At 33.7% G+C, this 27289-nt stretch overlaps 1 pseudogene; it reads left to right on the top strand.

Annotated features, from left to right (window-relative positions):
* The first annotated feature begins 20823 nt into the window (after positions 1 to 20823).
* Positions 20824 to 24384, top strand: LOC131876133 (L-ascorbate oxidase homolog; annotated as a pseudogene).
* Positions 24385 to 27289: the final 2905 nt, after the last annotated feature.

Consider the following 27289-nt stretch of genomic DNA (forward strand, 5'->3'; position numbering starts at 1 on the left):
AGTTTTGTTACCTGAAAATATCACTATAAGTCAAAGATCATTTGAAAAATGCAAGCCCTGGTATGTGAAAATTAACAAGCAAAGAGTCTCTTGTTGTTGTAAAACGCACATGCAATTTCATTACTATTATGATGTTTTTCGATACATACGTTGTGTTTTGCATAGTAACATGCTTATCCAGGAATGTGGTATTGATATGCCACCTGAACCAATCAAAGAATTTGTAGCAAGTTTATTTTGTCAAAGAACTGATGGACAATTATTTTATTTACATTCATGTATCTCTGGACAATGTTCTAGTTGTGGAAATTTTTCATCACTAGTAAAATGTATGCATGAGAGTTGTGAAACTTATTTTGGACAACAACTAGTGGATGTTAGAAGATTTAAGAATGTTGAGTATCCCTTAAAGGATGGGAAAATAGGAAAGCGTGTCAATTTAATCACAGAGAAGGTTAGTGTACATGCATTCATGTCAGAATTTAAAAGTAAGATTGTACCAAAATATGTGACACACTCTCAACATGCTAGATGGTTTGATTCTCAATTTCACACATGTAGAAATACATTTCCAGTTGGAAGTATACTATCAGTGGTGGAATTTGCAGAAAACTATACTCTTAAGCCACAAGAGGAAATTCAATCTCAATATTACAATTCCACTCAAGTTGCTATTTTTGTTCATATTGTTTATAGACACGCAGATGATAGCACAGAGGATGATAGAAAAATCCTAAGGGAGTATCATTTCTATGTAAGTGATAATAGGATGCACTCGTCAGAGTTTGTTCAATATTGTTTCAGCATATTTTATAGAAATTTAAGAGAAAGAGGAATCTAGATGACAGAACATCTTATATGGTCAGATAATTGTACTGGACAATTCAAGAATGCTTGAATGTTTTATTGGTTAAGCAGGGCTCACAAGGAATACAATATCCAACATATATGGAGTTTTTTTAAGCTGGACATGGCAAAGGAGAACATGATGGAGTTGGTGCATGTGTTAAAAGAATTCTTGCTAGAGAGCAATTAAAATTTGAAGATAATGTTAAATTTAAAGATGCACGTGCAATTGTAGATTGGTGCAACACAACCTTATCTACTGGATCAAGTGTGAACTCTACAATTCAACGATTCTTTTGGTTAGTTGAAGAGGAAAACATTGTACCAAAACTTGATTGTGAGACAATTAGCGGATCAGCGAAATGGCATTCATTTAAGAGTTCAAATGCAAGCACATGGACTATATGGATAAGGGAACTTGCATGTTTTTGTCAGTTTTGTATTTCAGGTGATTCTGATGTATGTGAGAATACTAAATGGGTTGAAGATTGAAATCAAATATCATTGACTCCTACTCAAGCACAAGATCAGATTAACACAATTGAAGATAATGATGAACTATTTGCATCAGATGATTGTGATCGTGTTTCAGACCTTGTACATAAAGGTAATCATTTTTTATTATTTTGTTGGCCATTTAATAAAATTAGTTTCAAACTTTTTTATATTTGGTGTAAATTAAAAATGGCATTTTTTTAATTCTAAATTGTGATAATTTATTAATTTTTTGTTTGTTTAGGACATGTGTATGTTGTTGTTGCACCTGAGGACAATGAAGAGGAAATAGAATATTGGTTGGCTCGATGTGTTGAGACTAAACACAAACTAGTTAATCCTCGAGAAGATGACGATGGTTTTCATTATCTGACTGGTTCAGTGGTAGTTGTTGGAACTTGGCTAAGGAAATATTTGACAAGGAAGAATGGTTTGCCTGCTTTTGAAGATTATGAAACACATAAGAAGATAATACACTACTCACATTTGATTGTTGCAACAAATATACAACTAGTGGGATATCGCGGCAGACCTAGTAATAAAAAGTTGTGGACAATTTCTATGAAAGATCACGAGACAATTATAGATGCTTTGGAAAAAAGAGAGGATGTAGATGGTACAATGGAATAAGTATTTAAATAAAGAGGTATGTATACATGTTAAATGTATGTGTGTATATATTGTGTACATGTATAATTTCTTTTTATTACATACTATTTGATCATATAGATGGTTTAAATATGTATATAGGTCCATCTCCTTATAGAGAGCTCTTACACAATTGTGTTACATGTAATGGAATAAGTATTTAATATATAGAGGTACGTATACTTGTTTTAAAATTATGTATGTCTTTTGAAATGATTTAAATTGATATTATAAAATACTTTTTAAATATATATATACTTGTTTTCATAATTCATTTAAAATGTGAACTTGACTATTTTGCACTTCTATCTAGATTCTAATTTTTTTTGTCCTTATTATTTTGATCCCCTTAAGCCACATGTCCCAATTGTACACCCATCCCCTTAAGCCGAGTCATGTCCTAATCAATTAATTTCCCCTTAAGCCATGTCCTATAATTTACTTCAAATGATCCTCTTTTAAGGCACATGTCCTATTTCTAGTTTGAACCCCGTAAGCCACATGTCCCAATTGTAGACCCATCCCCTTAAGACAAGTCATGTCCTAATCAATTAATCTCCCCTTGAGCCATGTCCTATAATTTACTTCAAATGATCCTCTTTTATGGCACATGTCCTATTTCTAGTTTGATCCCCTTAAGCCACATGTCCCAATCGTACACCCATCCCCTTAAGTCGAGTCATGTCCTAATCAATTAATTTCCCCTTAAGTCATTTCCTATAATTTACTTCAAATGATCCTCTTTTAAGCAACACATCTTATTTCTAGTTTGATCCCCTTAAGCCACATGCCCCAATTGTACACCCATGCCCTTAAGCCAAGTCATGTCCTAATCAATTAATAACCCCTTAAGCCATGTCCTATAATTTAGTTCAAATGATCCTCTTTTAAGGTACATGTCCTATTTCTAGTTTGATCCCCTTAAGCTACACCCATCCCCTTAAGCCGAGTCATATCCTAATCAATTAATATCCCCTTAAGTCATGTCCCCTTAAGCCACATATCCTAGTTATAACTTAAATTCACCCCCCTGGATTCAAATCCTATATATAATATATATCTAACTATTTTTTGTTGTTGTAGGTTTATCTTAAAGTAGTTTTTTGTTGTTGGTGGCATGTGAAACGAGTTCATGAATCTTTAGAATTAAATCAATATTTCCAATGAATTGGTAAGCATCATTTTTTTTGTTAAATATTTAGTTTGAATTTCTATATTTGATGTTTTTTCAATGATAAATTGTTCAATTGCTTAAATAATTTCCCCTTTTAAGTCACATGTCCTAATTGGTATGTATGCATCATTTTTTTGGTTAAATTTGACTTAGTTAATTTATTTTTGTATTTTAAATTAAATTTGACTTAGTTAATATACATGCATTTAATAAATTATTTCTAATTAAGTTCCGATTAAATTTTTTTTGTGTGCATGTAGGTACATCTTGTTACCAGGCTTTTAATTGTGGAGATCTAATTAAAAATCTCTAGATTCCTTTTGAAACTGTGGAGATCTAATTTATCTACATCACTTTTGAAATTGCTTTTAATGTCTTAGATTGGATCAAACTTATATAATACTTTAGATTTCAGAATATTGAGTTAGACTTTAATATATATATAGATTTAAGACGTGTGGATCTTGAAATTTTTTAATTTGAGATACATGGATGAAGCTAAATTATTATATATTCAATAGATGCACCTGGATTAAACTTTTTTATATTTAAGCTTTTAGTATGTATATATGTGTGCATGTACATGGTAATTTTAGAGATTATCAATTGCTTTGAATTAAATTTTTAATGTATACAACATTTGTGTGTGTAAACATGTGTTATTTGGAAAAATATCAAAATTGCAAGTGTTTTATTTTTAATACATGATATATATGTACATGTGTACAAGTGTGCTATTTTTATAAATATCAATTGCTCATGTGTGTATATGTGTTCAATTGCACTTGCTATTTTGAGATGTGGATGAAGCTCTAAATTATTATATATTCAAGGGTGAACTCACAATATTGGTTCCCACTTTTTGACCAACTTTGACACTTATATGAATATTTTGAAAAAAACCTTCACTTTCCGACACCTATAACTTTTAAACCATTAAGAATTTGAAGATGATATAAACTAGTAATTTTTAACATTTTTTTTGTAGATTCTAAATATATTTTTTTCAAATTTGTTTGAATAAAATTTTATTGATTTTTCCATCTCCCTCAAAAAGTAGTTTTTTACAGCAAACAACATTTTTTAAGAGTGATGTGTATCCCGAAACACATAATTTTTTTTCTATAAATGATAAAAACTTAATTCTTTTGAATTTTGGTTTGTAACATCAATACCTAGGGCATGCAGTTGGTTTGATAGTGATATACTGAATATTTTTCATTTTATTAAGTTTTGAAGTTCAACTAATTATAATTTAGATATAGGTGTACGTTTGAACACATAACTTGTTCTATATATATCAAAATTCAATTTTCTTTTTTTTGTTAGAAAGAAAACATCAATACCTAGTGCATAGATATTTTTCAAAAAAAATTTGAATTAGTTTACTATTTTTCCCAATGCATTGAACAAAGAAGTTCATGTTCGGTGAAAAACCTACATTCATAAGAAATAAAATAAAAATATATTAATGAAATTAAATATATTAAAAGTTATACTATTTGGAAATCTTATAATAAGGACTAAATACTTAAAAAAAATAAAATTAAATGAATTAATTTGACCCCCCAAAAGCTAATGTAAAATTGGTTTTTTATCAACATTTGATAGATGCAAAGGAGACTCCATTGCAAGTATGATTTAGAAGTAGAGAGGTTCTATCCAAGAAATTTTGATCTAAGAGCCTTTGATTTAACTCTCTTCAATTAATTACTTAAAATGAGACCTCTTAAAGCTTAAATCATTATATTTTTTTTTAAATGTATGATTTCAGCAAAAATCAGGACGTAACAAAAAGTGGGAACCAACTTTGTGAGTTCACCCTCAAGCGATGCACAAGGATTAAACTTTTATAAATATCAATTGCTCATACTACATATATGTGTTCAATTGCACTTTCTTCATTGATTTTTAATCTATTTATTTAGTTTTAGTATCATGTAAGTACACATACACATACATATATAGATTTAGATTAAAAATAAATGAAATTTACATATAGCTCGAGATGATTATAAATAAATAAATATGTATAAATATAATATCCATGAAACACATGTATGTATGTGTACTAGAGAAGTGAACACACACACACACACACACACACACAGATATATATATATATATATATATATATATATATATATATATATATATATATATATATATATATATCACATGTACAAGCACTGCATATATGTATATCAAGTCTAGATGTGTGATGATCAACAAGTCCACATGTGGTCAACATGAAATATAATCTAAGTGTACATGCAAAATAAACAAGTCCATGTGTACGCGCAAAATAAACAAGCCCCAGTGTGTACACATGTATGTATCAAGTCCATGCTCAAAATGACATATATAATCAAAGTGCGCAAAATAAACAAGTCCCATGGGATGGAATGATCAAATGTTAGTAAACTGCATGAAACATGTAACAAATCTAGCCCCTAAAATGAAGACAACTGTAAGCCCTAAATATGATCTATATTCCTCTTCAAGCCACGCGGACGAAGAGGAGAAGATCCACATGGCAAGACAAAAATGTTCAAGTTTGTGAGAGTTCTACGTAGTTCATGTTCATATATATATATATATATATATATATATATATATAAACAATTTAAAAATTTCAATTATAAGTTCAGTAGCACATACGTGTACATGAGTAGGCTCATCTCCTTTTAGACTCTACTGAGGGCTCTGCATCTCTAGGTGCTATAGGGGCAGTCGATGGCACTGGTATCTCATGTTGTATATAGTACATGTACACACACACACACACACACACACACACACACACATATATAGATCAAGATCAATTGATGATTTAAAATAGAAATATAGATCTAATTTATATTTAAAATGTTCATTTTGAACTAGAGATAATTTAATGTTCATACACATACATACCTGACTCAGATCATCTCCTCTAGGCATTATAGTATCTGGGGCGACATTAATAAAAACTCCACTATCAACAAGATCCTATAAGGTATTTAAAAAAGAGTTGCACGTGTCAATTATATGTATCAATTAATTTAATTTTTAAATAAAATATGATTCTGAAACTTGTATCGATTTTTTAAAATTTAAATCAACATTAAATACCTAAAATGATGACGATGTTTGTAGAAAACTATCAAGAGGATCAGGATGATCATATGGCCCATCTGGATGTAAACTCATCCTGATGGTCATGTCCACCTGTACAACAAAATTAATTAAATCTAGATATTAAATCAAATGTACATGATGTTTATTTATTTATTTAAAATATTGAATGTAAGTTTGATGAACAAAATTAATTAAATCTCTAAATATATATAAAAATTAAGATAGAGTGTCAACGTACCAAATCTCTCTGCTCATCCGCAACAACCGATGCTGGAGGAGCTGCACTCACCACAGTGGCAGATGGGTAATCTGATGTGGAAGTCGGTGTCGTAGTGGCCCCAAACATGGGCTGGAGACATGTAAATGTGTAAATAGTGAAGACATATAGATAGAGAGATCTATATAAATTATGTATATATATATATATATAACTGTAAACTGTACATGTATGTACTAGATCTCCCTATACCTATTTACCACGTAAATCATGATCTATGGGATGATCATCGGCACAAAGAAAATCGACATATGAACCAATATTATCATGATCAGTGGATGCTCCCCGTGCAGCTGAAGAGGATGGACCATGATGTGAACTCGAAACATGGTCTGGACCATCACAAGGCCCATAGCATAGTCGATGGCAACTCATACAAAAATGAGGTGTCGGTGTACATGGAATGGATGTACTCATCAACATCATCCTCACCTGTGTCAATGTCGCCACGGTCCAACGAATCAACTATCTGCTGACTAAGGCTACCAGTGAGTGTGGTCAATGAGTCCAATGTGGAGATAACAGAACATTGATGAACAGTCATAGGTATAATAGGCATAGGAGCCACAATGGCCTGGCGACAGGTAGGTCTATTGGGGTCAATACGTACCCCCAACCTATCCTATGGCATGCCACCACCAACACCCTAGAATGCTCTTATATCAAAATAATTGGGCTTTAAACCCAAAACAAACTCTGCATATAATTTTCTCAAGAAGTATAAAGGGCACTCTAAGTTGGCATGTGGTGGAGTATCAAATATCATCTGCCATCGATCCCAAAAATTATCGGCCATGCCCCTATGTGTACACCACCCCATGGATATGCGAGATTTGTTTGGTGGAATGGGTTCACCTATGATGGGGTTTGAAAAATATGGAACAAGGTGAGATTTGTCTATTCTTCGGTTCAAAATTTCCTTATAGGAGAGGCCATCAGAATAAAACTGGCGTCTCTCCTCTCTCCATGCTCGATGTGAATCAAGCTTTGCATCTATAGACCTAACTGCATCAATAACGTTTTACATCTTCGATGCAAAATGGTGCATGTGTGGGGATATATGCGGTGCATCAATAATGACTTGAAATCGACCCTCAGCAGAATGAAGAGGTGGAGGATGATGATCGGGTGGGGGTGGAGGTGGAGGAGGGGGTGGGGGTGGGGGTGGAGGTGGAGGAGGAGGTGGGGGTGGGGGTGGTGCACCATGGGCAGCGTCATCTGGGGGGGGTTGCTCAGGCCCTGTTTCATTAAGCAAATCTTATATATCAAACAAATCCATGTGATGATGTGTATGTAATTTGAGCTCTGCATATATATATACACATGTACACATGATACATTTAATTAAAAATCAAATAAAAATTTAAAATCTAACTTTTGAAACTAAAACATGAATTTAAATTACAAATAATTTTAAAACATGTACAATCTATATATATATACATTGTAAACATATATATACATATACAAACTTTACAAACAGATAAATGATAAAAAAATTACATGTGTACATATGAAATCAAGAACATGCACGATTTTACATATAATATATATGATCATGTACATAAGAATTTAAAATTTAACATCTACATGAAAATGTTTGTATTTAATAATCAAGTGACACACATGACTTAAGGCTATTGGCCTACAGTTAGGACACGTGGCTTAAGGGGATCAAACTAGAAATAGGATAAGTTTGGCTTAAGGGGATAGGCCTAAATAGGTCGTAATTAAATTTTGTAATTAATCATTTAAGACACACGACTTAAAGGGATTGTCCTAACTAGGACAATTGGCTTAAGGGGGTAGGCCTAATTAGGATGTATGTTAATAGATTGGCTTAAGGGGATAGATTGAATGTATGTTAATAGGGGAATTGTCGTAATAGTATGTTAAGAGGCCCGTATGGTTGTAAATATAGTTGATTTAATATACTTAGAATAGGAATTTCAAATTTAGCATCTACAAATTATAGGATGTATGTGGCTTAAGGGGACAAGCCTAAATTATAGGATGTACGTGCATTTCCTAATTACATGTGTCTTAAGGGGACATGGTCGAAATTAAATTTACATTTGATCATAATTAAGTTTAATAAATTGAATATATAGCTAATAGGACCTATTTCATGCTATTTAATATATATGGCAATTAATAATATATATAGTTAATAGGTCCTAGTATGTTAAAAGGGGAATTGTCGTAATAGTATGTTAAGAGGCCCGTATGGTTGTAAATATCGTTAATTTAATGTACTTAGAATAGGAATTTCAAATTTAGCATCTACAAATTATAGGATGTATGTGGCTTAAGGGGATAAGCCTAAATTATAGAATGTACATGCATTTCCTAATTATATGTGTCTTAAGGGGACATGGTTGAAATTAAATTACATTTGATCATAATTAAGTTTAATAAATTGAATATATAGTTAATAGGACCTATTTCGTGCTATTTAATATATATGGCATTTAATAATATATATAGTTAATAGGTCCTAGTATGTTAAAAGGGGAATTGTCGTAATAGTATGATAAGAGGCCTGTATGGTTGTAAATAGTTGATTTAATGTACTTAGAATAGGAATTTCAAATTTAGCATCTACAAACTATAGGATGTATGTGGCTTAAGTGGATAGGCCTAGAAATTATAGGATGTACGTGCAACATTTCCTAATTACATTTGTCTTAAGGGGACATGGTCAAAATTTAATTTAATTTGATCATAATTAAGTTTAATAAATCGAATGTATAGTTAATAGGACCTATTACATGCTATTTAAGAGGCCCGTATGGTTGTAATTAGTTAATTTCATGTAAGTTTAGAATAGGAATTTCAAATTTAGCATCTACAAATTTTGTAATTAATCATCTAACACACATGACTTAAAGGGATTGGGCTAATTAGGATGTATGTGGATTAAGATGATAGGCCTAATTAGGATGTATGTGGCTTAATACCATCTGCCTACATTATAGGATGTATGTGGCAAGTAAAGGAAAGAAGATTTACTTTAAATATAGGACACACATGTGGCTTAAGGGGGTCATTTTATAAGGTCCTAGTATATACATATAGTTAATAGGTCCTAGTATACATTTTATAAGGTCCTAGTATACATATAGTTTATAGGTCCTAGTATACATATAGTTAAGGGGATCATTTTATAAGAAGATTTACTTTAAATATAGTTAATAGGTCCTAGTATACATTAAAACGGGTATGATTGTAATAGTATGTTTTAAGAGGGGTATAGTCGTAATTAGTTAATTAGTTAATTTCATGTACTTAAGACACCTGACTTAAGGGGATGGATGTATGTACACAATATAGAAATCTTATGTGGTCAAATTGGGGCATAAGGGGTACATGTTGTGTACATAAATGTTAAAAAAGTGGCATGTGTGTGACGGGCCTTTAGGACCACATTGTGTTGTAAGGGGTCATGCATGTGTTCTAACGCATGCGTGACCCCTTAGGACCATATATGAGCCCTTTTAACATCCTATACTTAGTGTATGCAATATACCCCAACTACTAGGATGGTAAAAAGGGTCATATATGGTCCTAAGGGGTCACACATGTGTTCTAACACATGTGTGACCCCTTAGGACTAGATTATGACCCATTAGAACATAATGCGGTCCTAGTAAAGGCTCGTCACACACATGCATGCATTCTAACTCAAGGTATAATATAGACATGGCTCAAACTAAATTATAGGACAAATATGGCTTAAAAGGGGAATGAATTTGAAAATAGGAGATGGCTTAAGGGGATACACATGTGTTCTACAATGTACATGTACGACCCCATGGGATAGTGCATAGTGTCCTAAGGGATCATGTATGTAGTCCTAAGGGGTCACACATGTACATTAGAATGTGCATGCATGACCACTTAAGACCACATACATGACCCCTTTGGACACTATGGCTAATCCTATGGGGTCATATGTGGTTGTAAGGGGTTGGACGTGATGTGATCCTATGTGGTCATAGGGGGTATGTTGTATACAATTTAAAGATGTTTTAAATAGTTTCATTTTTGTTGTAATTTTTTGGTTTTGGTTTTCATTTTCATTTTTGTTTTGATCTTGTAAACTAAATGTTTTGGTTTTGATTTTTTTTGGGCTTTTCATTTCGTTTTAAAAAAATCCTAATCTAATCAATTCATAAAAAAAATTCAAACTAAATTTAACTAATTTTTAAAATAAAAACATACTTTTCTAATTTAAAAAAAATGATTGAGCTAAAACACATTTTTTTCTAACAAAAAAAATAAATTTAAAACTAAAAATTATTAACAAAAAAAATAATTTTTAAACTAAAAATCTAATTTTTCAACTAAAAAATTAATCTAAACATGAATTACTGAATAAAAATGGGTGTTGGGCATACCTGGAAGACTAGAAGGCGGGTTGTTGGCAATTCCTGTGAGGGCTCCACTCCTTGAATCGGGATCTCGTATGCCAAAAATGAACCGCATTTCATTAAAAAAGAAAATTTATATATTCGAAATGGGATCCCGTGTTGAAATGAAACGGGGTCCCGTTTCATTTCAACACGGGATCCCGTTTCGTTTTCAACATGGGATCCCATTTGGAGCTCTAGGCTTGGGATCCTGAGGACTACGAGATCTCATTTAATTTGAGGCACGGGATGCTGAGAGCCAACGGGATCCTAATTTGTCTCCTATTCTTTTCGCCCGATTTTGACTTTTTAACTAAGTCCAAAACTTCCACATTAAGTGGACACAACTTCTTGCACTTACCCAACATCTACATGTCTTTCTTCTAGTTGAATAACCAAGAAATATTCCTTCATCACTTCTAGGATAAAACTTGCCAATAAATTCATCTCTCCTAATATAGCATTTGCTTCCAAATATTCTGAAGTATTTAAGAGTAGGAGTATGACCAAACCATAGTTCATAAGGGGTCTTACCGGTTTCACTTTTGATGTGAACTCTATTGAAAGTATAAATGGTTGTATTCACTGCTTCTCTCCAGTACACATGAGGTAGATTTACTTCCATCATCATGGTTCTTGCTGCATCCAGAATATTTTTGTTCTTCCTTTCCACAATTCCATTCTGCTGGGGTGTCTGAGGTACTGATACTTGTCTTTTGATTCCATTTCCTTCACAGAATGAATTGAATTCTCTAGATGTAAATTCTCCTCCTTGATCAAATCTCAAACATTTGATTTTCTTGCCGGTTTCATTCTCTACCATTGCCTTGTATATCTTGAATTTCTCAAAAGCTTCTGATTTCTCCCTGAGAAAAGTAACCCAACACATTCTAAAATAATCATCAATTATTAGCATAAAGCATCTATCACCCTGAAGACTTCTTGTTCTTGCTAGACCACATAAATCAATATGAATTAAATCAAGAACATTATTGGATTTCTCATAAATTCTCTTAAATGTTGTTCTAACTTGCTTTCCCATTTGACATTCCTTACATACCGGATTATGAGGTTTCACAATCTTAGGTAAATCCCTTACTGCCTTAGTTGAACTGATCTTTACAATGCAATCAAAATTCACATGACATAGTCTCTTATGCCATAACCAACTTTCATCAATGTGAGCAATCAAACATGTCTTATCACTGATATTCAAATGAAAGATATTACCTTTAGTTTGATTATCGGTTGCAATCTCCAATCTAGTTTTGTTTATGATTTTGCATTTCCCATTCTTGAATTGTAAATGAAATCCTTTTTCCACTAACTAACCAACACTCAAAAGATTATGCTTTAAACCTTCTACATAATAAACATTGTCAGTATTGTGCTTACCATCCAAAGATATAATGCCTCTTCCTTTCATTAAACAAGCTTTGTCATCTCCAAATCTTACTAGACCTCCATTACATTCCTGGAATGACAAGAATTTGCTTTTATCACCAGTCATATGATGCGAGCATCCACTATCAATGGTCCATTCATTTTTTTCTTCAATTTTTGCTGCCAGTGCCTGCTCTACCGGTTTGACAATAGGTGTTGGTTGATCTTCTTTTATTGCAACAAATGCCCATCCATTATCTGTTGGATCTTCATCTGAATCATCTGTAACACCTTCATCTACATGGTAACATGAGTTATCTCTGCTTTTCTTAAATCTGTATCTATGATATTCAGGGTTAGGCTTATATGTTCTTTTTGCTTCCTCTCTTAATCTTGCATGTCTATCAGGACACCTAGATGCTATATGACCAACTTTATTGCAATTAAAACATTTGAAAGGTGCTTTACCTTCATACTTACTTCCTACTGGACCTTTAGGCACCTTCCTTGCAAATAGTGCTTCAAGTTCTTCAAGTTATTCATTTTCTCTTGTCATATCTTCAAGTTCTTTTGCATAAAGTTCTTTCCAATCGATTTTGTTAGATGATGATGATGATCATAATGCTGATGATGATGCTTTGAAAGCTATATCAGTCTTGACTGTAGCAACATGACCAAATTCCTCAAGCTCAAATGCTAAAAGTTTTCCAACCAAAGTATCTCTAGATATTGATGTATTAGGCATTGTTCTCATCTCATTAATAGCAATCACTTTCATTTTGTAAGCCGATGGAAAAGCTCTTAAAACTTTAGAAACAATTTCATGTTCACTTAACGATCCTCCACAACATTGTATTCCTAAAACAATTTCATTAACTCTTTCCATAAATGTAGAAATTCTTTCATCTTCTTCCATTTTTAAATTTTCATACCTGACCTGGTAACATTCCATTTTTGCAATTTTGACAGTGGTATCTCCTTCATTCAATGTTTCCAGTTTATCCCAAATAGCTTTTGTAGTAGATCGATCTGATAATCCCATGATTTTCTGATCTCATAGTGCACCCAGAAGTGTTTCTCTTGCTTTGCAATCATTCTCCAAGTCCTTAGGCAATGTCGATGGATGATGGTTATTCGAAGTAGGACAAACATAGCAATTCATTGTAACATCCCATATATCTCTTCCAGTGCAGTTCAGATGTGTTTCCATTCTGATCTTCCATATACCATAGTTAGTTCTATCAAGTTTCAGACTGTCCTTCCTGAGAATATTTGTTGTCATAGGATCTCCTCAAGCTGTTAGGCTTCTGCAAAAAGAGGACTAGTCTTGGATACCAATTGTTAGGAACCGGGAAGGACAACTGAGAGGGGGGGGATGAATCAGTTGTGAACTAGTTGTGAACTATTTGTCAATAAATTATAACCCAAAACAATTTATTCCAACTTAAAACTTAGTGTCGGTAAATCAAACTTTAATGTCAGTAAAACAGATTAACAGTTATAGCAGTATCGGTATAACTTAATGCATGAAACAGAAAGGAAAACAACATCCACAACACATGACACAAATATTTTGACGTGGAAACCCTGTAAGGGGAAAAACCACGATGGGAAACCTTACCCATAATCAAATGATACTACTGCAGAAAGTAAGTGTATACAAATGGGGTCTGCACATGCAGAAAGGCCAACCGCCTAGAGCTCACTGCTCAATCACAAAATAGGAGTCACACTGACTACAGTTGGATGGTTAAATCCAATGACAATGTACTGCTTCAGAATAGCATCTGCAATGTTGGATTCAATACCGGTTTAAGCTTTGAACATGAGTGCCAAACACCTTCATATCCTTCCTTCAACCTTCAGATAATATTTGTGTGATTCGCACAAGATCTGCTTATTTTCTCTCTTCATTGATCTTTAATATTTGCACACATTCATACCATATATATGATCTTCAATAAGATCTTACAATCATTTATTTAAAACCTAAGACCTTAACATGAGGTCGGCTCACTAAAGATATTACATTTAAATCAATTACAAAATAAGTCTTGATGCGATACAATATATCGGCCTCAATACATTTACATAATATCCAATCAATAAACCATTTCCAAAACGTGTCGTGCTAATCTGGAACATGATTTCTTGTACCGGTCCATAACCTAGACCTATCTGCCGGTAAAGGCAAATATGATAACTCGATTAGACCAATAAGAAAAAACACCAAATCCAAACATCCAATCCATGTCTTCGACATAACCAAATGATCTCCAGATGATAACAAGTTATCATCAATGCAGGTAAACAATATATCATGTCGGTGAACATATACTAGTGACTGTGCATAAGCCACTAACCATGTCGGTCAACACAATGTGCCGGTTCAACAACAAACCAATATAACTAGAGTGCCAAATCAACAATGTAGACCTCTAGAAAGATAATAGTTGACATCAATGAAAAAACCAATGCAACACATGACGAAGTCATCCATAACACCAACAGTATCATGGTAGACCTCATAACAAGATTTTATGCAAAGTTTGTGAATCAGACCACGAGGCAATACTTGACACAATACAGGATAGAGACAATCCTGAAGGCTCACTTGATTGATTCTACAGTTCATAGTAGAATGATTTTGAGAATTTGTTATATATCATCGGCGAATTGTTCTATATTCGTCTTTTGCATATATAAATTCCCATGAGCTGATTTGTACATGTTTAGGGGCATAATTTTGTATATTTAAATGATTATGAGATGATTTATACATATTTAGATGCCAAATTTTGTATATTAAAATGGTGATGAGTTGAATCGTACATATTTAAATGCCAAATTTTGTATAAAATCCCATGAGATGATTTGTAACATATTTTTTTGTATATTTAAATAGCCAAGAGTTGATTTGTCCATATTTAGGGGAATTTTTTTGAATAATATGTGACAATGTTTTGTGACTATTTTTTGTGACTATTTTTTGAGTTTATGTGATGTGATAAGGTCAATCATGACCATTCTTGATAAGGTCAATCATGACCATTCTTGATTCTTGTATAAACATGGAGAATTATTTGAGTCATTATTGGGTCATGGGAGTCATAGATTGAGTATGGCTCTCGATGTTTTGGGGATTTTGGAGGAATGAAAGGAGCATGCCTAGCGTAAACCTACCCACCCAGACACATTCGTGACGTTGGTTTGTGCACATGACGGACGAAATCAATTCTAGCCTATCTTGCAACATTGCATTGCATGCAACTAATGATTTTTGTAGTAGACAAAAAAATTGCTACTAATTGAAAATGGCTCCAAGTAGTTAGAAACTAAGATAGGCCATTGTAGAGGAGCCTCATGTGACCCTACAGGTTCAAACGAGTTGATCATATGTATCCTGGATTGGGAGAAACAGTTCGTCAAAGTTTGACAATTTTTTAGACTCAGGGCACTTGAGAGATCGTGGCGGTAGGGTATGGCGCTCAACATTCTGATTCTTTAGGAGGCACAATAGGAGCATGAATAGCATAAAACTTCCCACTCGGACATGCTCGTGATGTTGGTTTGTGCACATGACGAACATAATCAATTCTAGTCTATCTTGCAACTTTGCATTGCATGCAACTGATGGTTTTTACAGCAAGAGAAAAAATGCTATCAATTAAAAAATGGCTCCATGTCGTTAGAAACTGAGATAGGGCATTGTAGATGAGCCTCATGTGACCCTACATGTTCAAACAAATTGAACATATGTGTCCTGGATGGGAGAAATAGTCCGTCAAAGTTTGATATTTTTTTGGACTCAAGGCACTTGAGAGATCGTGTCGGTAGGGTATGGCTCTTGACATTCCAGCACTTAGGGAGGCATGATATGAGCATGCCTAGCATAAACCTACCCACCCAAATGCACTCATGATGTTGGTTTGTGCACACGACAAACATAATCAATTCTAGCCTATCTTGCAACTTTGCATTGCATGCAACTGATGATTTCTGCAGCAGGCGAAAAAATGCTACCAATTGAAAATGGCTCTAAGTCATCAAAAATTGAGATAGGCCATTTTAGACAAGCCTCACATGACCCTACAAGTTTAAATGGATTGAACATATGTTTTCTGGATTGGGAGAAACAGTCCGTCAAAGTTTGAAAATTTTTTGGACTCAGGGCACTTGAGAGATCGCGTCGGTAGGGTATGGCTCTCGACGTTCTGATGCTTTGGGAGGCAGGAAAGGAGAATTCCTAGCATAAACCTTCCCACCTAGATGCGCTCGTGATTTTTTTTTGTACACACAATGAACGGAATCAATTCTAACCTATCTTGCAACTTTGCATTGCATGCAACTGACGATTTTTGCAGTAGGTGAAAAAATGCTACCAATTGAAAATGGCTCCGATTTGTTAGAAACTGAGATAGGACATTGTAGAAAAACCTCACATGACCCTATAGGTTTAAATGGATTGAACATATATGTCCCAGATTAGGAGAAATAGTCCATCAAAGTTTGACAATTTTTTGTGCTCAGGGCACTTGATAGATCACGCCGGTAGGGGCTCTCGACATTCTGATGCTTTGGGAGGCATGATAGGAGAATGCCTAGAATAAAACTGCCCACCCAAACACACTCGTCATGTTGGTTTGTGCACATGATGAATGAAATCAATTCTATCCTATCTTGCAACTTTGCATTGCAAGCAACTGACAGTTTTTGCAGCAGGCGAAAAAATGCTACCAATTGAAAATGGCTCTGAGTCGTCAGAAATTAAGATAGGCCATTGTAGACGAGCCTCACATGACCCTTTAGGTTCAAACGTATCGTACATATGTATTCTGGATTGGGATAAATAGTCCGTCAAAGTTTGACAATTTTTTGGACTCAGGGCACTTGAGAGTAGCGCCGGTAGGGTATGGCTCTCGATGTTCCGATGCTTTGGGAGGCACGACAAGAGCATGCCTAGCATAAAACTCTCCCACCTAGACGCACTCGTGATATTGGTTTGTGCACACGATGAATGAAATCAATTCTATCCTATTTTGCAACTTTCACAACTTTGACAACAAGTAAGCAACTTTGACAACAATTGAGCAACTTTTACATCTTTTACCCAAATGACCCCAAACTTTCACAAATGGCTTCAAATGATCATTAATGGTCCCAAATTACCTTATTTAGATAAAACAATGGTAAAACAAGATGAGAACCAAAACTTGACCATTGCGAGCATGAGGGTGCTCTCACACCACACACATTGACAAATATAAATAAAAGGAATCAAAAGCATCCACTGATCATTACCATGGATCAAATCTGACCATTACCATTGAATTTTGTTTTAATTCAACATTTTAGAAAGTTTAGCAAATCATATTCCACGATTGTAATGTTTTATATCATAGATTTTTGTTGTTTATATTCATATTGTTGATTACATATGCAAATATTCATTTAAATTTATAAAATGGTAGCCACCAAATACAACAAATACACAATAATGAACTCAATACAAGGAGTTTTGTAGGGTTAATTCAACATTTTAGAAAGTTTATCAAATCACACGATTGCAATGTTTTATATCATAGGTTTTTTATGTTTATATTCATATTGTTGGTTACATAGAAAAATAATCATTTAATCTTATAAATGGGCAGCCACCAAATAGAACAAATACACAATAATGAACTCAATACACATTTATTGGATCAAATATCAACATATATATATATATATATATATATATATATATATATATATATATATATATATATATATATGCATGTATGCAAAGTCAATTTAAGTATTACAAAAATGTGGCATATGCCATGTCCAAATTGATATACAATAGAAATGTAGAATATTTCTACATTTATTGGTCATTCAATGACCACAACTAACACTATATGATCCTATACTTGTGGTGGATCATCAAAATCGAGCCTCTTCAATGCAGTACACGGCTCTGTAGATGGCTGCAAAACCACAATTCAAAAGCCAAGTTAGAATCCTTTTGTAGAAAATAGTTCACAATTATCAACATAACTATGAATTTAACTATATTTTCTTTGCAATTGAAATGTAGATTACCTCATTGGATGATCTCGGATCTAATGTCTTCACTCTCTTCTCCTTGTTAGTCTTAGGAGTTTTCTTGAACACAAACTTCAAAGGCTCCAAGTTATGGCCGAACCGTAAAGGGGGCTATTGTAGATTAAATGTACAATTAATACAATGTACTAACATATATACATCAAAAACACTTAAAAACTATAATATAGAGAACAAAAGTGTATTAGAGCCTAAGATGCTTCTCCAATAGACCGAGGAGGGCTCACCATTGATGGAGCAGCTATCACTATTACCTGTACGAAAAAATGATCAAAGATTAAATACAATTAATATAATGATAAGTATTGTAGGTTAAAAATTATTAATGTAATATATCAAACAAAAGTGTATCGGAGCCTAAGATGCTTCTCTAGAACACAGAGGAGGGATCGCCATTGATGAAGCAACTATGGATATTTACTGTATGAAAAAATGATAAGATTATAATTTATCACAATTTCACATGTACACGTGCATATAATCATCAAATCAAGAAAAAAAGTAGAGATATATACCTTCACCCTCTCTCTTTTCGCGGGTGTATCAGGTGCATTCAACATATCTACTTAGCTCAATGGTCATTGTACATATAAAATAAACAAAAAACACTAATCAATCTACAAATCCCAAATAAGACAATTTCAACCTTTTCAAACAATTGTACAACTAAAAATGTGTTCAATTACCTTCTTCCCACGTTTTGGCATCCTCGAAGATTTCTTTTGCTGAGGACTAGGCCTAGACACAGAGGGGGTACCCTAAAAAAAAAAATTAGCATGAGATATTAGTACAGATAATATTAAATATAATTTAAAAAATCTAAAATGAAATGACTTGCATATTCCATCAAAAGAATACATAAAATAAGGTGTACAAAATATGATACCATATAGCCTTGTAGGCTAAAATTGATCGTCGAGAGCGTGACATCATCAATCTGAGACATTTGGTCCCCTGCCTACAAACAAAAAATTGCCAGGCATTAAAAAGAGTTAGTATATCTTGTAATTTTTTTGAATTTAAAGTCTACTATTCTATTTAACATGTTACAAAATTTATACCTCAAGCATCGAAGTTGCCGCTGCAGTAACTATGGGAGGAATATCAGATATCATTGCTGCATCCTGAAATGCATATTATTTGTATCAATTTAAATTGATCTATAAATAAAAATTCATTGACAATTACAAATTTTAAGTGAATGATAAATAAAATGCTATGAATTCAAATCAACACACATGTGTCTGTGGGTGAATGCCAAATAACATGTCCATCAACTCATCTGTCAGTGCCACATCCTCAATCGTGTGAGTCTGACATCTACTCCTACAAATCATGCACAAATGGGATGTGGATCCATCTGTAGTGGCGTCGTCATCTGTCCCTGTGCATATCCCTAAGCAAGTGGCACACACATGCTAAATGGGCTCACTAGCACCACCTGTAGCAACTAATGGCTCATCATCCGGTACAAGAGGGTGTACTAACTGTGTCCCATGCTGGATGATTGCATCATTCAATGCTATGACCGCCTGAAGATTCTGTAGCTCCATCAACTCTTTTAGGTCTACTGGGACAATCAAATGCACCTTGGGTTTGGGTGCTAGGGGGCGATGACTCTCCTAGGCTACTCGCCTATGGGCTCCAGGTCTATCTTGGGCAGAGCCGCCACCTCTACCATGGAACTCTCTCATGTCAAAATAATTAGGCAGCTTATTAAGGACAAACTCACAGTATACTTTCCTCAAAAAATACAATGGCACCTCAAAATCATTACAAGGTGGTTCGTCAAAGGCCATCCACCACCTCTGCCAAAAAAGATTCTTCAATTGCACATTGGTACACCAATTTATGGGAAACTTGTTTGCATTAAGAGGTAACGACTCACCAGTTCTAGGATCAACAAAAAGGGCACATATTTTTTGTTTACTAATGTTTTTGTTTTTCATTCCCTCATATGATAACCCACTATCATAATATTAACGACATATATCCCTATAGTTTCCCCATTTCGTAATTTGAGTGGAAACTGCAGTGGCGCCACTAGCTAATGTTTTTAGGCTAGTAGCGAGGGATTTATGATGCTCAAGCTCAGGTGTTTTCAATTTATTAATCAATCTATTTATTTTAGCTATGTTTTTCCCTAACTGATTAAGCAATTGCTCCTATATATCAGGTGTATGGTCAAAAGGAGGAGTTGGAGGTGGATTATGTGGGTTTTGTTTGGGGGTTTGAGGAGGTGCATCTTGTTGTTGTTGTTGTTGTGGATTTTCAGAATCTGGTTTCTGTAACAAAAAATAAAAAAAAATCTAATCAAAATAAGCGAATTTAAATTCAAAACGTAAAAAAAAATTGAAAAAATGCAAAAGGAAAACAAAAATGAAGCAAAACCAACCTTGATCCATGGCGTTTGGGTGAGAAAAGAGGGAGCCTGTGCGCGGTTTACTGAAAAAAAAAAAACCCAAATTCTCAACTCGAGACCGTGTGAAAAATAAGACACAGTCGGCCAAAAAAAAAAATTATTGATAGGTATTGCATACGCGGTGCTTTAGGACTTAAAACCATGTACGAGGTTCTACGTCCTAAAGCACCACGTGCATGATCATTTTTATTAAGGAACTTCGTACGCGCTTTTGTTCCTTTAGGCTCGGGGATGACAAACCTTAGCACATACGGGGTGATTTGAATTTTAAGTACTGCGAATGCGATGCCTATTTTTTCAAGTTTTTTTAGGTGTGTGTCCACTTTATTGCACACCATCTTTGTGCACTTACCCAAATATTTATATTTTTTTAATTAATCCTTTATCTTTAAACCTCACCCTCAAATAAATTTATATTTATCTAATTAATTTGAAACTTCATCTTTATCTTTCACCATTAATTGAATATAAACGTTATCCTACAAATCCTCCTACTAAATTAATTAATTAATACCTACTTAATTAATCGATTTAGGCTAATTAATCTTAATTACTATTTTTTCCTATTATGTAATTCCTCACCATCCTCAATCCTTGTCCATTGAATCATAGCCATTGAATCCATCTACATGGATCAGGACCTAAACTTGTCATCATGTGACAAGTGTCCCCACCCTCCTCTTTCTCACACGTGTGAGAATGAAAGTTCGCCTCATAGCCACCCTACCTCTTCCACATGTCATAGACATGTCACTTTCACAAGTCCTCTACCTTTTATACAAGTGACTTTCACAAGTAAATCTATCTCTTACATGCCATAGACATGCATCTCCCTTTCATGAGCTTCCCCATGTGTGCTCATGCATGTGTGACCACACTTAGCCAAGTTACACATCACTTCTTCTTGTGACACTTGTCATGACAAGGCTAAGCTTCCAAATCTTGGAACACACTCCCATTCAATCCTAACCCTCCATTTGACATTGAATCTTGGCCATTGAGTTTACTCATGAAAAATCTATAAATTAAGGCCTCCTATCATTTTCATCATCTTTTTATATGTTATCACTATGTTGTCCATTTCATCATCCTTATCACATCGTCATGTTGCTAGATCAATGAGAAACCAAATCCAACCAATCATCAACATACTTATTATTTTGAGGTTTTCATATGTTTGTCGAATAGGCTAAGTTTATATGCATATTTCATTTATTACAGTTGCATGCATTCAACCACCATTAGCTTTCTTAGCTATAGTCATTTGCAAACACCTCCATCTAGATCCCTTCCCCATGACCCAACTAATGAAGTTAATTGGTCCTTGTTTTAAGCCAGATCCATTTTGTATGCAATGATTATTAATCCATCCTCTAATGATGAGCATGAATTTTAGCTTCCTAATGTTTTTTTCTCTTAAAACCACTTTTCATAGGGTAGTTAATATGAATACTGCTACATATTAGATTAATCTATTCTAATGTCTTAAATTAGCACACATTCTTCAAGGATTTATGATTATTATTATAAATCTTGTGGGATGGAACCTTATTGCAAGCAACCCTTGGTCCAATCCACAAGGATCCTACCACTATGGAAATATAACTACCTCAAGGACCATTACACTTGCAAATTTGGCTCCTATGATTAACAAGAATTGTAGATATGTTGTAAACCATGTTTCATTTAACCCACCTTATACTCTTTGAGGTTGGATAATCACATCAAAATACAAGGTGTCTTTAGCTTAGGTTCTATTCTAGATAATCCCATAAGAAGTGGTGGTTGTCTGTAGACAACTGTTATGGTTGCTAATTTCAGAGCTTTCATTGAGATTATGTTTAAAAAAAATAAAGACACAATTCAATCATGGAATTTGGATGGTTATTCCATTTTTGTTGTTGCGTGAGAAAAATATATAGTATTACTAAGAATACAATACTTGTTTTCAATAATATAGTTGTAGAAGACATGATAAAAAAATGTATTTTAGGAATACTTCTATTAGAATGAATGCAAGATTCAAACAGTTTGGAACATACATATCAAGATTTAATTGTATGGTTTATTAGCATATAATAGACCATCTATTATGATGCTATGATTACTCTTCTTACAAACATTGTTGAAAATTAAATATGATCATGTACGACAAAATTCTTCTATTTACAAAATATTATTATTAAACTCAAGTCTGGACTTAGATTTTTTTTAAATATGGTATAGGCACAAGTTCTAAACCAAAATTAATGACTTTCCAAATTTCACTTTTCATGTTTCAATTCTAGTCTTTAGAAGGTTAATTATATTTGTGATTCTGCTTGCAAATACAACAGATTTCGTAAGGAGAGATTTCATGAATTTCCATAAAAAACATTTTGGTCATGATAATCATAATTTAGGGAATAATAATAATAATTGATTCTATGATGAATGGCAATTTTGTTATAAGTGTCTACAATAGCTTGGATGAATCTTTCTTCTTGAGCTAGTAATATTTTATTCTTTACTCTTTATAAGCTATGAATCTTTGTTGGTGTTTCTTTTGAGTACATAAAAAATCATTTTGGTCACAATAATCATAATTTAGGGGATAATAATAATAATTGATTCTATGATGAATGACAATTTTGTTATAAGTGTCTACAATAGCTTGGATGAACCTTTCTTCTTGTGCTAGTAATATTTTATTCCTTACTCTTTATAAGCTATGAATTTTTGTTGGTGTTTCTTTTGAGTAGACATTATTTTTCATGGTTCAAGGATGGTGTACAATAGAGAAGGAAATAATGACAAGATGGTTTGTTAGGAACGACCTACCCAATCCCACTAGGCAGGAATTTTACATATCAATTCTAGGTGAAATATCAAATAGGAAGCTATTTCTACTTCCCTTCTATGTATATGCACAAAGAAGTGAGTGGATATAGGAGATTGGTGAAAAACAAATCACTAGGTAAAAAACCTTTGTCATTCAATTTCAAGATTGTAAGTCTTTAAATTGACCCCATTTTTAAATCTCATGGTATTTATTTGTTCTAATATCTAATACATAGAACTTTAGGTGAACATTTGATATGGATGCATCTATCAGGATGCTTGATGGGGTTCTTATTAATGATCAAGACTCAAATTGTACATTATTTATAGTGGATCAAGGAAATCCAAATTCTAAACCTATAAGAAAACATAACATTTTTATTCCTTCATTGATGGTAAATTGTATAATTGTTGATGGCATATGAGTTTGTGCAAGGAAAACTTATCGTTTCTACATTTCCAATGTGAGTTTGACAAGTTCTTTCAACTTTAAGATTCGGGAGCATAAAATTTACCTTATAGAAATAGAAGGCTCCCACACAATTCAAAATATCTAGACATTCATTTGGGTCAATCCTCCTCCTTTTTTATGACTAAGATTATCCTCCTCTGGGCTACAACATTTTTGTATATACCCAATTCACATATTAGGTTAATTGGTTCTCTTGTCTTAAAGTAATATTTTATGATTATTGTTATAAATATTGTGCAAATGGAACCTTATTGAATGAATGAATGAAGGAATTTTAATGATGTCCACGAGACCCCAATGGTCTAAGGGACCAAGATGAAACAAGCTAATCCATTTTCAAATTCTTTTCCATGTTGGCTCTCTTTCTATGAATATTTATTAAGAAACTTGTTATTTTTGGAAGTCTTGTTTCTTCAAAAAGCTCATTCAAACTATCCACCTTTAATTCCTTAGCAAACTGATTGCGGTTATCGTCATACACTACACACTCTTTGATGAAATGTCATTCTGTTTCCACTGCCCTCTTACTGTAGAAGATGCACATCATTTCTTCCCATTCTTCTTTGGGGACCTTCCATCTACTATTTTCGCATCTCAAATGAGATCTTGTCCTTAACTATGCAATTAGAATCTTGGCCTTTCCATTGATTGTGGATCTCAAATACACTTTGTTATTATGTTCCTGTGTGGGGTTTTTCCTGCCTAGATTATTTGTCCACATAGCATTCCTAAATTTTTCTAACACCCACTTTTTTATCTCTTCTTTAGTGTTAGGGTAGTCATGATGATTTAAGTTCCACTTTTTCAACCACTTGCTATTTGGATTTTTCCAGTTCTTTTTCCTACGAGTTAGCTCCCCCTCTTCCCCGATCATTTTGGGCCAACAGTGCTTATCCATATTTTCAGCCTTCTTTAGATAACATAAAAATCGAATGATCTTTGAGGCCTCAATTGGAAACATACCAACTTTAGCTAAAAGAATATCATAAGGTATCATTGATTTGACTTTAAGACTGATAATTAGATGCTTTTAAATTCTTTCTATTTGTCGCCATTTATAATTTGACATGCTATTCCCCCAAACTTCACACCTGTAAAGGATAACCAACACCACTAACAAACTGAAAAGGGTTTTCTTAGTTTTCCAATCCCACAACTTTGGTTTTGTACATCTCATCTAAAGAAGGTATAAATCTCTCCATCCTCCTTGTATCCTCTTTGATCTACATGTCTCCCAAGTAAGCCTATTGTGAAAATCAATTCCTAGATACTTGTATCTTATCACTACCTCCAACGGGCTACCCTCGAAGATAAATTTGACTTGTTGCTTCTTCTTTTTCAAAGACAAGATCATGACTTTGGTCTTGCTGGTATTCACTTGTAGCCCAACCTCCTGACAAAAGAGATTGAGAACCTTCAAACGCTCTCCCAAACCTTGTATCCTGCCAACTAAATACCTTCCCCATTAGTATTGTTTAACCACTCTTCAAGTTTATCAATATAAAAATCAAACAAAGTGGGAGATAAAGGACACCCCTACTTGACCCCAATGTCACTACCAAAGCACTTTGACATCCCCTCTTTAGTTTTGATTTTAGCTCTAACCTGCTCATAGAGTTTGTAGAAAATAACTCTAAACTCCTTTGGGACCCAAAGTTCTTCCATTTTGTGCCAAAGCTTATCCCAAGGAACAGTGTCAAAAGTTTTTTTGAAATCAACAAAGCAACAAAAGGTTTCTCCTCTTTTTTTCAATGAAATGCCTTACAGTAATGCAGTGGTCAATGGTGGAATGCTTAGGCCAAAAACCCACTTGCCCTCTAGCCCTTTTTCCCTCTTTTTCTGCCCATTTACTAATTTTGCGCTCTACAATGCTTCCAAATAGCTTTCCAAAGAGAGGATTGACCATAATAGTATAGTAATTAGAGGGGTTATTGATGTCTCCACTTTTATGTAGAGATATGACAACGCTAGTTGTCCATTCAATTGGAAAGTTGTTTTTGTTAACCTCGTTAAATATTTTCTTGATATATGGAGCTAGGAGATCAACTCCCCATTTAAAAAAAATTCCTTGTAAACCATCAATATCTTGTTCTTTACCACTTGCCAAATCCTTTATACCTTGTTTGATGTCTATCACTGAAAAAAGCTCAGCTGAAGTGTCGATTGTGGGTGGCTTGCATTTCTCATTTGTTTGTTCATACAAGACCTTCGCATATTCAACCCACTGGACCTCTATTATATTATTTTCTATTTGATTTCTTCTTGTTGCAACTCCCTCCAAAATCCTTTGGGGTTTTTTTTCCCCCAAAGCAATTAGCTCCTTCCTTCTTGCAATTACATATTTTTTTTTTTTTGGTTTTACCAATTGTTTGTATGCAATCTGGTTTTTTTTGTTTGAATCCATCCTTTTAAGAGATTTTTTAGTAGCCTTGCACTCTTCGTCATACCATGGATTAGTAGGGAAGGTATTTGAAACTTTCTTCAAAGGTTTAGAATGCTTAGACCCCTCCAAAGCCTTGTGAATTAAAGGGACCAACATACTCTATTTCTCTCTTGTTTCCCTTGCCTTATAAATTGTTTTTTGCCAACTGTATGTGTTTTTACTGAGCTACCTTAAAGAGTTCACAATTATCCTAATTTAGGAGGATTTTACTTTGTGTGTGGGCCTTCCTATGGTTGTGTTGTTTCTTCTCTTCCTATATGCCTTTAGTATTTATGCAAAATTTAATAAAAAGAGGCATATGATCATAATTCATCTCCATGGGACAGATCTCAATATTAAAGTTCAATAAATTAGAAATAGAGCTTTGAGAGCATATTACCTAGTCAGCTACACTTTGTCCATTGTGAGTCTTGCAAGTGATACTATTAGATCTCATCCAATTCTTCATTCCATTGCATATAACCAGTCTATATAGGCTACAAAGACCTAACAACTCTGCCCCATAGTGTAACACATTAGCATTCCTATCCTGTGAGGTCCTTTTCCAAAGATGATCCTCATTTTCCCCTAGCCATAAGGGGTTACTATCATTCCCCACATCACAAATCAACTGAATAGATTGATTATTTGTTGTCCTAGCATTGGAGTCACCAATTAAAATAATTTCTC

The sequence above is a fragment of the Cryptomeria japonica genome, chromosome 5 (genome assembly GCF_030272615.1).
Source record: "Cryptomeria japonica chromosome 5, Sugi_1.0, whole genome shotgun sequence".
NCBI classification, from domain to species: domain Eukaryota; kingdom Viridiplantae; phylum Streptophyta; class Pinopsida; order Cupressales; family Cupressaceae; genus Cryptomeria; species Cryptomeria japonica.